The sequence below is a fragment of the Xiphophorus couchianus genome, chromosome 20 (assembly GCF_001444195.1).
Source record: "Xiphophorus couchianus chromosome 20, X_couchianus-1.0, whole genome shotgun sequence".
Lineage (NCBI taxonomy): Eukaryota > Metazoa > Chordata > Actinopteri > Cyprinodontiformes > Poeciliidae > Xiphophorus > Xiphophorus couchianus.
In genome coordinates, this window is record NC_040247.1 from 17655050 (window position 1) to 17665502 (window position 10453).

The following is a 10453-nucleotide window of genomic DNA, read 5'->3' on the forward strand; positions in this document are numbered from 1 at the left end:
AAAACTAAAATTTACATTTACATATTTAATATGTGGATAATATTTTCTTTTTAAATACATTTGTTACTCTCTAAGACATATTCAATTGTAACTGCAAAATCTGTTAAGAAGAAGAAATAACAAAATGCTGTGAAACATTATTCACCATGCTTTAATTTCATTAATGTTCCTGTGACATTTCCAATCAGGTTAATCAAAGTGCTTTACAGGAAATAAACAAAGTCATGAAGATCAATAAATATATAATGAAAGAATAATCCTTTAGGGAAAATTTCTGGGTGATAAGTATTTCATGATTTAAATGAGTTTACAATTTCTGCACATCTCAGATCTTCAGGGAGTTTTCTCCAGGGCTGATGCCATTGTTAAAATTTACATTTGAGTCCACATGTCAGGTTGCTTACATACTTTTTGGGTTTTAGCCAAATGTTTTCTTGCATTGAGTATAATTGAGCACTGATCTTTAACCCTGCAATTTGTTGCTACAAATAATCATTTCAACTCTTCTGAATTAAGTTGAAATTCTGAACCATCTACATTGTCATCATTGTGAGGTTTTCTTGTGTCTGTGTAGTTTGTATTACTTCCAGTTGAGCTGGTGATTCTCTAAAGGAGGGAGGAGCCGAGCAGGCTGCAGCTGGCGCACCTGATTTCCTTCAGACTCATCAGGCAGTCAGGATTTAAGGAGCTGCCAGACGGCCCCTCTTAGCCTGATGCCAACCTGCTGTGAGAGTTCCAAGTCAAATTACCTCTGAGATCTTACTTTGTGTGCTTATCGGGTGTTGCCGTCTTCCAGAAGGCATCATCTGAGCTTCTCCTTGGTTTCTTTTAAGAAGGAGGCTTTTCAAGCTACATCAGACATTCCTCATTTACACTCACCTTGACTACCTGCCACATAGTGCTGTCTCTCAAACCGATGTCTTCTACCTTGCCTTGGAGTACAGTGATAAACATTTTCCTCCCTATTATAAATACTCATCTCTTTCAACACAATACTCAACCCTTAGTGCCTGTCTGGAGCAAGAAGTCATTAAACCATTTCATTTCAGTGTTTTGTACCTGTGGCACATCTAGAAACTGCAGGACACCGGCCCTTGAGGACTGGAGTTTGACACATGTGACTTAACTCCTCCAGCCTTGGTGCTTAGTTAGTTACCAGTAATGCCAGCCCAGTCCCACTGAGACAGGCTCAGTTTGTTGATTCATTTCGACCTTGTCAGAGATATCTGAATGTAGCTGGACCTCACATTTCAGCTCGGTGTTTAATGGTTTATCAGCTTTTATCTCCATCTCACTTCTGTATTATTTCGCCGTAATGTCTGAAACTAGATCATCTTTAATATAACTCAGTATTCCCCTAATCGCTGTTTGCGTTGTTGCTCCGTGCTCATGGGATCGCTGCCTGAATGAATAATTCTCTCTCTACCTGCTACACAGGCTCATACAACCACTACTGCTTCCTTTGTAATTGCCTATTGATTGAGTAAAATGTGCCCAGCTTTAAAAGCTCCCTCTGAATGAAAACTGTGACAATGCTACATTTCAAAATCGTAACAGATAAAGGTGTGAGAGTGACTGACATTTATTTACCATTTATTTGAAGTGGAGGTTGTGAGGAAGGACAGAAAATTGTATCCGTCCCGTCTGTGCAGATGGATGTGTGTGTGAGTTGTCTGAAAGGATGCATCAGTTTAGATAACTGAGGTCTTGTCCTGATTTAGTACATAATGTCTGGCAGGTTTCAAGCGATATCTCCACCCTGGATCAAATGACAACCTCAACTTCTATAAAACGTTGCAAACGACATTGATAGTGGCCTGCTACGATAACAGCTCAGAATATATATGAGATGAAGAGTACGGCGGGACTATTACTGCTGCACAGAAGGAGTCGAGTGTATCTCAGTGGGCATATGGGACAGGACTGACAGGCTGTGCGTGAGGATGAGGAACAACTAGTGCAGGTATGGAGACAGGACCATGCATGTCAGACAGGAGAGCAAGCCTCAGAGGAAGGGGTCAGAAAAGAGAGAGTCAGGGTGTGGAGGCAGAGGAGGGGGTAGAAGTGTCAGGTCAGTGCACGTGGTTCATCTTTCATCCATCATGCAGCCCCTTTGTGGTTCAATCAAACCACACATGGCTTGACTGAATTTGACTGCAGGTGCACAGCTGAATGTGTATTCATGCAGACATCTGCGCCTACTTGTGTGTTGTACAGTGAGTACTGAAGGTATGCACGCACTTTTTATGGTTTTTTTATATTACAACATCCAGCTCTGATGTGTTTCATTTGGATTCTCATATTAAGGACACAAAAATGGCAGAAAAATCATCCACGTCTTTCTGAAATTTTTAGTAATGCGAGCTTGAAGAACATGGTGATCATTTGTTTTCTGTCTCCTGAAGTTTTCACTTTGTAAAATTGTACCTATTTGGGGAAGTCTCTGCCAGCTTTGAAAATGGAAAAACAAGCCTGGAAGAGCCAATTTTTCCTTGCAGAAAAGTTAAATCTCAATCAAACAGGATGAATACCATCTATGAACAATAAGTTTTCTAAGCTTTACAGTAGGATCTATTTTAGTATTGAGTTTGGACTTTCTCCTTTCAAGATGTAGCTCCACCCACATTTTGATGTCTGACCATTGTTAAGGAAAAATGATTATTTTTAATGCTTGATACAGTTAATCTTAAAAGATATATGGAACACTCTTATTTTGAACAGGTTTGTGTTAAGCATTTAAAACTAAACCAGATGGGTAAGCATTCAGAGACACAGGAACCAAATGCTGATTAAGGGAGATCTCTCAATGGGACCCCCGCTGTGTGGTCAGACCACAGGCGAAGCCATAAGATTAGCATTTTTCCTTGGGAGACAGAGACTTCAGATTTCACAGGTATCTGTGAGGTCTTATCTCAGGATTTTACTGTACTCAGAATGACTGTGGGAGCCACGGGGGTCAGAGCGCAGCGGTTTGTTTCTTTGTCTCGGTAGAAGGCAGATGGTCCTTTGATCTTTGCGTAGATCAGGGGGAGTTTCCAAGTTTCTCTGACTGCTTAAGGGAGTTTCCAGTTGGTTAAAAAGAGGAACGCCTTGAGTGCATAAATTAAATAGAGAAACACCTCTTTACTATAAGATTTCGTGTTAAGAGAGAGCGGCCACCATTTTGCCTTTTTGCATTGGCTCTCTCTCCAAAGACGTCTTTGCCTTTTTGTTTGTCTTTTGTTTTGTGTTTGTTTGTCTCCCTTTGTCTGTCTTTATTTTTATGAGAAAATGCATATCTCTGTTCCTCTGCAGCTTTGTTGTTCATTGCTTTGTATGAGATTAAACTCTGTGATCTGTGACGTCAACACGCAGTGTTGTGGTTTCCTTGTCGCTGCACGTCGCCCACGGAGAACGTCACTCGCCGAGGATCCCGGGAAGATTAAAAAGAGGAAAGAGCCAAACGCTTTGTCTAAAGTTAACGTTAAATTAAACTCTTTTTTTTACACCATCTTTGCTGTTCCTGCAGTAAAAAAAAAAACATTCCCATGACATGATGCTGCCACAATGTTTCATCATGTGGTTTACGTGTCATGCATAGTGTGTTGCTGTATTCAATCTTGGTCTCCTGACCAGATCACCTTCTTTTACAAGTTTCCTGTGTTTTCTACATGGCATGTGGCAAACTGCAAATGGGACCTGTAGATATCTTTCAACAATGGCAATTTTTGCCAATTTTTTTTTCTTGTGGATTTGTGGCATATATGAATAATAGCTGAAATGAGTGAAAGCTCTATAGTCTCCCACCTGAACTCTGAATCTCTGCTCCTCATCCTCCTCTGATCAGTGTGCTCCTTGTCTCTTGGGATTTTGTTTTAAAATTCCTGCCTGATTTAAATTTGCTAGTAACTTCATCACTGACCTGTTTGCTGTGTTTCTTAGTCTTCATAATGCTGTTTTTTCTATGATGTTATTCACAGAAGGGCTGGATTATACTGAGACTAAATTACAAACAAGTGGACCAAGTAGCTGGATAAAGGAATGCATATGCACTCTGTACTTTTCAGATTTTTATATGTTAAAAAAACATTTAAACCATGTATTTCCCATCCTTTTTTCTGTTAAAGAAAACAATATTGAAATTTGTGTCTTTAATGTGATGAAATATGGAAGAGTTCTACTTTTGCATTGACTATCCACTGAGCCGTATTTCTTATTTATTAACCCTGGATATGGAAATGGATGTGCACATTTACAACGGGAAAATGTTTTAAATTGCTGTACTTTGTGTAAATTAGAGCAAAAACACTTATTTCCAAAGCCTGCCTTTGGGGGACACTGGGTATGGCAAAATTGTTCTGTAGCCATACTGTGTGCAGTGATAAAACTAATTTCACAGGCCATTAGACTTATTTGAAAAGCAGCAACCAGGCTCGCAGTGAGGTACAATGTGTCAAGAAAATTGTAGTTTACGGTACCTCCAAATACCAGTTAAAGATGATTGGCCGGCTGTGGCGGGTCATGTGGGCTCTGTCAGAATGTGACCTGCTGTGCAGGTCCAGGGCAACTTCCTGGGCCCGCTAATGAGGGGGTAAATCAAGCTGTCAGGCCACCCCCTCCTGAGCAAAGCCACCATGATGTTATACAAATACACCTCAGGGGTGGCATTTACTGAACTACCTCTCTGTGCCAACTCTTTGTGCTGGCAAAAGGTAAATTTGTTCACCTTCATTCATAATGCAGGGTGGTAATTGGCTGGAGCATCGATCAAAGAGCAGAGTCTAATTTTTTTCTCTGAGCTTGGCCTCTCTCCTTCTGTACTTTCCCCCCCTCCCTGTCTTTCTCTTCACTTTTCTTTACTGGCTGCCCTTCTCACTCCGCCTCACTGATAATCCTCTCCATCTGCCCCATACCCCTGGCTCAGCATTTACTTTGCTCAAACCTGGTCCCAAGGTCGTTTTATCATGCAACAGTGGCTTCACAAAGTGTTTTTCTCTCCCTCAAGCATTTTTCCCCTAATCAGGATATGATTATTTGTCATATCATCCAGTGCATTCACCTATTAGGGTACAGATTTGCAAAGTCATCTTTTTTTTTGCAGTATTAGTTTTAACTTCTCAGTTTATTTTGTTGCATCAAACCCTCTCAGCAGCTTCATTCATTGGGATTCAGTGGATGACAAATCCCTGCCTTTACTCCGGGATTTTTATTGCTTCCTCATCTCTCAGGTCTATCTGATCAATCTCGCCTCTTGTTTTCAAGTGCCTTTCATTTGAGCAGGAAGTGGCGCTGAGTCAGTGTTGGTGACATGGTGAAAATGTTGTGACATTTTAATTTGTGCTGCCTCTCTTTTTATGGGATGCTACATTCGGTGATCTTTCCTGTCTATCTGTAATAAGGTCAGCTTGTGTCCACAGCATGTCACAGTCAAGGGCACACCCGGCAGTTTGTGAATATAAATCATTACTAAAACGTAGCTCAATTATAATGTATATGAACTATGCTTAGAGTGAATATAAAAATACGTTTTTAAACCTGAAAGGTGGCAATCATTCCTGCTGTCGGATCTCTAGATGCTTTATAAGGAGGTAACATTTGCTTTTACATAAAGTGTAATTGAAATTTATGTTCAGTTTTTTTTTTTTAGCAATAAGGACCACAAACATTTATTTTTTAGATAAATATTTACATATTTATTATGACTGTTGTCATGAAGTGTCATTCAGTTATGACAAAGTTGCAATAAAAGTGCATTAAAAGTGTCAACTTAGCATTATTCTCTAAATTACACTTTCAATGCAAAGTTGCATTAAAACTTGCATTAAAAGTCCAATAAAATGATCAAATTGCATTAGAAGTATTATTATTATTATTAACTGAATGAAACTTCATAGCAGTTGTAAACATTCATGAAAACTCCTTCGTCTTCATGAATGGGGTTATGCCGTGTTTATAACAGTGTTATGTCAGACTTATGCACAACCCGTCAAATAAAGTGTTAACATATAATCGTAACATCAATGACAAGTTACAGGTGCCTTATGAAACTGTTCATACTAATTGAATCTTTCAACATTTTGTCATGTTTACAACCAAACACTTTAGTGGATTTAACTGATATTTAATACGATGATCCAACAAAAAGCTGCACATACCTCTGATGTTGTAGAAAAAGAATAAATGGTATTCACCATGTTACTGAAAAAATCTGAAAAGTGTGACTTGACTCGGATCTGAGCAAATTGTGCAGCTTATGAATAAAATGCATCACAAGCATCTCTTGTATGACTGCTTGGTAAAATGTTTTGATTATACTAATTTTTTGTTGAGCGAAATCAAGTTCCATTTAATGAAAGTTAATTATATGCATAGTGTTGGGAAATTTCACGTGAATGTCCATCAGAAGTTGGCTTGAGTAATTTCAAAAAAGCTGCAGGTTTATTATCTTCTTCCCTTCTGCATAGTCAGTCTGTAAATCTTATACAGAGCATAGTCTTTCTGATGCCTCAGCCCCAGTACTTTTCCTGCATCCTTTTCAAACCATCTTGTAACTCAGCTCTCCACCACAGCTCCTCCTTTCCTGAATGCTTCTGGCTTAATTTACGTCATGTCTGCGGCCGCTGATGCTGATTTGTTCTGTCTCTTAAGGGGTTTTTGCTGCTGCTCTCTCTGCCTCAGGCAATCTACAACTGCAGGTAGAAAAAGCAAAGAGTTTTCAGGACCTATGCATGTCCTAAAATACAAAATGCAGTCATTACTACTATTGCAGTAGTCAGTTTTAGTTTTGACCAAAATAATGTTGATTCCAAACAAGGCTTGATACCCATCCATAGGCACATTGTTTAGACTATGATGCCCACCCACCAACTGAAGGAAGCTAATACCAGCTGCTTGTATCATCTCATTCTTTAGTTCGTAATTCTTAACTTATGACCATAACGGATGAGTGTTGGAAAGAAGATGAACCGGGAAATTGAGTTTGAACTTTTAGCTCAGCTCTTTTTTCACCCCAACAGCCTGGAGCAGCAGATGTGTGAATACAAAGAAGGGCCCAATCCTTCTGCCCACTCAACACATTTTTCCCACTGTTTCTCTTAAACCTTCACAGCTCTCTTTCATTGAGATTATTGTCCATACATTTTCTATACCAGGTTACTTGCAAGCTCTAAAGAGGTTGGTGCCTATATCTTCAACAGTTAATGGGTGAGAGGCAGTACACAGCATGGACAGGACGACAGAGAGACAGATGCAAACATGCACACACACATCCATATCTAACCTAATTAACTTACACATGTTTTTGGATGAGCTGCACAGAAGCACAGGTGTTAACACTGCTGTTTCTGATGGAGTCCGCATGTTCTCAGCCCATAAACATGACTGTTAAGTTAATTGATTCCTCTAAATTGTCTTTGGGTGTGAACTTGTGTGTGTGTTTTTTTGTTTTTAGGTCACCTGTGATGTACTGATGACATGTTCAGGGTATAACTTCACCTGTTGCCTATTGATTGTTGGGATATATGCTGCAGCCCCCCAGCAAGATGAAAGGGTGAAGAAAATGGATGCATGTTTTTGGACTGTGGGAAACAACCTGAGTACCAGGAGAAAAGCCCAGCATACAGAGTGAGAAAATGCAAACTCTGCACAGAAAGATAAAACATTCTTGATGCAGCACAACAGCGCTAACATCTCAGATTACTGTCACACTGAAATCCACATTTCAGCATCTAAAATATACACATTTGTCAATGTGAATGACATAAATAACTCAAATGTTTCACATTCACATTGCTCATAATTGTAGTGTAGATGGCTTCCATTAGCCAGCTTGTAAATAAAAGATCAAATCCAGTGTTGAAGAATTTGATGACACCTTTAGGAAGAAAAATCGTTCTCCACCGGTGGTGACATTTGCAGAGTTATTAGCGAAGTATGACCTTTTGTAGACTCACCACATAAATTAACAAGGCTGCTTGCAGTTTGGTTAAAGATTTTTTTGGTCGATCCTGAGAATAAGCAGAGAAACTTTGACAGGCTGAGATGTTTTCAGGGCAGCTACAATGTCTTTTTGGTAGAAAACTTTTTTACGAAGGCACATCACAGATAAATGTCATAGTTTGATATCAGCTTTTAAAATCAAAAGGGAAAAGGCATTCTTTTCAGGCCTATCTTTCTGTTGTGACATTTAACAACTCCACGATATGAGATCTTGCACAGAAGGGGAACAGACATGTCACTCTCTGTTGACAAAGTCACGTGTTAGGTTTTGAGGTTCTTGACAGAAAGCCCTGCGGTTCAGCTATTGCTGCGCCACCTTCACCCACAGTTACAAGCTGCAGGTTGATGCCCCATCTTTTCTCCTTTGAGTGAATTGCAGTAAATATTTCAAATCTGTAAAATGGATCAGCTGGATTCTTTTATCAGAAGTCAGAGAAAGTGGATGGAACAAAAATCAGCAAATATAGTAAATGTATGCCAAAAGATATTTTCCTTAAAATGAGAAGCAATCTAAATCCACACTGAAGGATCTCTTAGCATACACTGCAGTGTTCACCCCTGCAGTTCAAATGCAAGGGTTTGTCCATACCGGGCTAAGAAACAGGTAGACATTATATTATGATATTTATGTATTTTCAATTTCTTTTAAGTGTTGTGTGTGCATGTTTGTATGTGTTTCTGCATTTTTCCCTCCTTGGCTAAGAGGCGCAGGCATATGGCACGTGGGTGTTTGGCAGATGCTCCTAATCACAGGCTAGCTTTGCATTTGTATGTGACTGTTTTCATAAGAGATTCAGATCCGTAGCAAGGGCAATGGGATGCAGCAGTGTTTGCTGGAGTTAAAAAAAAAAAGAAGAAAAGATGCAGCTGGGGGGCTCTGCAGGGTGCCCTCAATGTCTTGTGAAATATGTGATGTAGTGAAAGACAAGAAGTGGAAAAACGGGGTACACATTTTCAATGAGGAGGTGGGCCGTGAGGGGGGAAGACTTTTAAAGAATGACTGAATTACCTTTTAAACTGAGCGACTTAAAGTAGTGTGTGTGTGTGTGTGTGTGTGTGTGTGAACATCCTCAGACTAAAACTTTGTTGAACCACCTTTTGATTTCATTTCAGAATTTAAATGGCAAAAGACTAAAATTAAATTGTACAGAATCTGTTCAGCCAGAAACAAAGTTCAGCTGTTTTTGAGGATTTATTCACTAAGTTGCATCCTTGACTGACGCCATAATTTAAATCTTTAAAGGAATAATGTATTAGCCATGGGAAAGATAGAGATAGATAAACAGATATCAATGACTTGATGAAATGTGTAACAACAGAACTAATCTGGATGTTTTTCCAAGAAGGGAGAATCAGAACAGAAAATGGTGATTGTGGCGGCCAAGACACAGTCAGCCACACTACAAGATCTACAGGAATTTCTGCCAAGTACTTTTTGTATACATGTGGGAAGAGACTCCATTTTCTCTTTAATATGTCTATACAGAGGATGTAAAGCAGAATCATTTTCTTTCAAATGAATCACCTGGGTTTGACTAAAACCTTCTGGTCTGAAAGGAACCAAACTTGAGCTTTGAGCAGCAAGTCCAAGAGATAAAGAAATAGCATATACACAGAAATAACCAGAAGAACACCATATCTACAGTGAAATGTGGTGGTAGCAGTGTATTGATCTGGGTTTTCTTTTTTTTTTTCTTTTTTTTTTTTTTACAAAAACTAGGCTTTTTGTCATGTTGAATGAAAACATGAACAGTTCCACATGCCAGTCAATTTTAACCCAAAAGATGAGGGATTTCAGCATCGCAGATACTTCAAACATTCACATTTAAGTCGAGAAAGACATTTCTTAATGGAAAAAAAAATAAAGTTATACAGTTCTCTAACTGGAGTACAGAAGTAATTTTGATTAAAAAAAAACTTTGAAGGCACCAGAATGAGGTTTTGGACAATTATGTTCTCACAATTTGGGAGCCTTTGCAAGGAACTGTGGGAAAGCATGGTAAATCAAGACATGTCAAGTCATCAAAAATGCTGAAAACAAGCAGAAAAGTTCACCAATTTTTTTTTATTTTAAGCTTGTATCCACTTTTACAACTAGGTTATTGGAGTTTTTAATTATTTTTCTGCAGTGGAATTGTTTTTTAGTTGAGATGCACAGAATAAATGTCACTTTATGCAACAAAAATTCTGGAAGAATTTTTACATAAAAATGCCAATTTAGTGTGCCACTGCAAAAGAACCAAAAAAGATATTTCATCTGTGTTACACTATCCACATTGGTATTGTGATTATAATAACTTACTCACCATTGGCCTCTTAGATTCTCCAGTCTCTCCCATACTTTTTCCCTGACAGTGACAGATATTTCTTCTACATCTTCATTCAGAACATTTGGAAACGTTCCCCTTCACCATTTCATATCTTTACTCTTTTGCTATTTTCATGAATTCTGTTTTTGGGGGCTGAACAAAATCTT